This window comes from Prionailurus bengalensis, chromosome B1 (genome assembly GCF_016509475.1).
Source record: "Prionailurus bengalensis isolate Pbe53 chromosome B1, Fcat_Pben_1.1_paternal_pri, whole genome shotgun sequence".
NCBI lineage: Eukaryota > Metazoa > Chordata > Mammalia > Carnivora > Felidae > Prionailurus > Prionailurus bengalensis.
In genome coordinates this window covers 60596803-60599426 of record NC_057344.1, presented here as the reverse complement: position 1 = coordinate 60599426, position 2624 = coordinate 60596803, and the positions used below count along the sequence as shown (strand labels likewise).

General features: G+C 37.4%; 1 pseudogene; it reads left to right on the top strand.

Moving 5' to 3' along the window:
- The first annotated feature begins 1946 nt into the window (after nt 1-1946).
- On the top strand, nt 1947-2030 carry LOC122479326 (annotated as a pseudogene).
- Nucleotides 2031-2624: the final 594 nt, after the last annotated feature.

The following is a 2624-nucleotide window of genomic DNA, read 5'->3' as shown; positions in this document are numbered from 1 at the left end:
TCCACCGGGACCTTGCTCATTAGGCCACTCAAATTTTTCCTTTCTTTGTGCATTTCCATGAATGATCACGGAAGTGCCACGAGTGTTGGTTTGGGGCCACAAACACGTTTAGCAAGTAAGTAAATTTGCAAATACAAAATCTGCAAATGATGAAGACACAACGTGCCTCCCACAGTTTGTATTCATTTTCTATTGAGGCAGCAAAAAAGTTTCCTCAAGCTTAACAGCCTATAACAACATGCCTTTATTATCTCATGTTTCCATAGGTCAGAAAACTAGACACAGCATGTCTCACTTGGGCCTTCTGCTCAGAACCTAACAAGATGGAAATAAAGGGGTTACCTAGATGGGGCCCTTATCTTGAGGCTCTGAGGACAACTCTGCTTGCAAGCTCATTAAGGTTGTTGGCAGAATTCATTTCCCTCCCATGCTTTCCACATGGTCATCTCCATCTGCAAGCCACCAATGGCACTCCAATCCTTCTCAGCCCTAGTACGCCCTCTAACTTTCCCTTCTGCCAGATTTTTAGGGCTCATAGGATTAAATTAGGCCCACATTGAGAATCCAGCCTAATTCCAGCCTATTTCAAGGTTAGATGATTAGTAACATTAGCTCTGCAAAGCAGCTTTTATCATGTGATGTAACATATTCAGAGTAACATCGCCAGGGTCAAAGTACTGCCTACCACACAGTTTTAAAAATAAAGGACTAAAATATTAGAAATAGCCTGTAGGTTGGAAAGTTTATAAGACTTAAAACTCAAGATGTTATGGAGTTGGAGGTGAGGGGAATGTTAAGCTGGTAGTTAAGTTTAAACTTTATTAAGTTTAATATTGAATATACAGATTAAAATGCCACACATAAGGGGAAAAGCAGCAAAAAAACGAGATAAAAAAAACACACACACAAAAATCAACTCTAACCTTAAAAAAGTAAAGAAGAACAAAAACATCAGGGCATTTATAATGTACAAAATAAGATTTTAGAGATAAATCACAGTCATAGACTCCTCCCCCCAAAAACATGGTCAGGATTGATAAGAAGAACTATACAGCTATACATTATTTTCAAGAGACCAATTTAAGAGCTAAGGATACAGAAAATTTGAAAATAAAGGATAGAAAAAGAAATTTCAGGCCAACTAAAAAAACCCTCTGGGGATAAATTTAAAAGTCTTCAGTTACCAGGACAATGGAAGGATTGTGACTGTGTATACACTAACAACATAACTTCATATTTTGTGAAGAAAAAAAAGTGTTAAGTCAGGGAAAAACCAACAGATCTAACAATACAATAGAAGAATTCAGGACAAATTTCTCAGTTACTGATAGTAAAAAGTAAAAAGTAACAAATATATGGCTTGAGGTGATATACAGATCCCTGCACCAAATAATTTTGAAGCTAAACATTATTCTCAAGAGCACATTTATTTTATTTTCTCTAAATATGTATTTATTTATTTTGAGAGAGAGAGAGAGAGAGAGAGAGAGAGAGAATACCAAGCAGATTCTGTGCTGTCAGTGCAGAGCCCGACACGGGGCTCAAGCCCACAAACCGTGAGATCATTACCTAAGCCAAAATCAAAAGTCAGACGTTTAACTGACTGAGCCACCCAGGTTCCTCTCAATAGCGCATTTATAAAAGCTGAACAGATATACGATCACGAAGCAAGGTGAAACAGACATCACAGGATCAATAAAATGCATTTGTGCAATTAAGAGGATCACCACACAAAAAGTAATCATTTCAAAGGTCATTAATCTGCAAATTTAAAAACATGCCTTTAAATCAAGAATTGAAGACATGAAAGTCAAAATGAAGATGAATATAAATTTCAGGTATTCTCAGAATGTTTCCCAAATTATGGAAAACTACAGCGGTGATGTCATTTTTATAAAGCTCAAAACAACACAAAGCAACACGTTGTATAGAAAGCATGAAACTGTAGCTTTGCACAGTGGCAGTATCGTAGCCAATGAGGTTTATCCGAGGCGCGATTATTGCTAATTGAAAACTTTTCCCAGAAAGCATGAAACTGTCAAAACCAAAGGAAACATAACCAAAATATACAAAATAGCAGTTTCTTCTGTGGAGGGGGCAGAGTGAGCGAGAAACTCAAATGGTGTATCAGTGGTGTGTTGGTATAGCTTTACAATGGGTGCTAATCTCGAGAATGTTTTATCGTTATGTTTCTTTCACAACTTAAATATTCATCATAAATATCTCTCTGTGGATATACTAAATAATACACAATGTTAAAATGACCATAAAGAATAGATGTTATTTTCTGACAGAGATACTGAAGCTGACGAGAAACCTGCCATGTATAAAGTTAGCAGGATTTTAAAAGCTGTAAACACCATGAGCCACAGAAACAAACGATAGCGTGAAATGTGCTGAAGAGTGTTGTGCTGTGAAGGGCTCTAGAGGACAGCCTTTTCCTTTTCCTCCTCCGGACACACATGCCAGTCTTTTTCTATGGCCTGTATAAAGAAGCTATGGGAATTTCTCCATCCCGCAATTATGCTGCTCAAAAGAAAGACGGACAGTTTTGTATCTCATACTTATTCTTGTTCACTGGAGTTCCTATCTAATATATCCCCCTGGTGCCGTGGGCTTTGTCA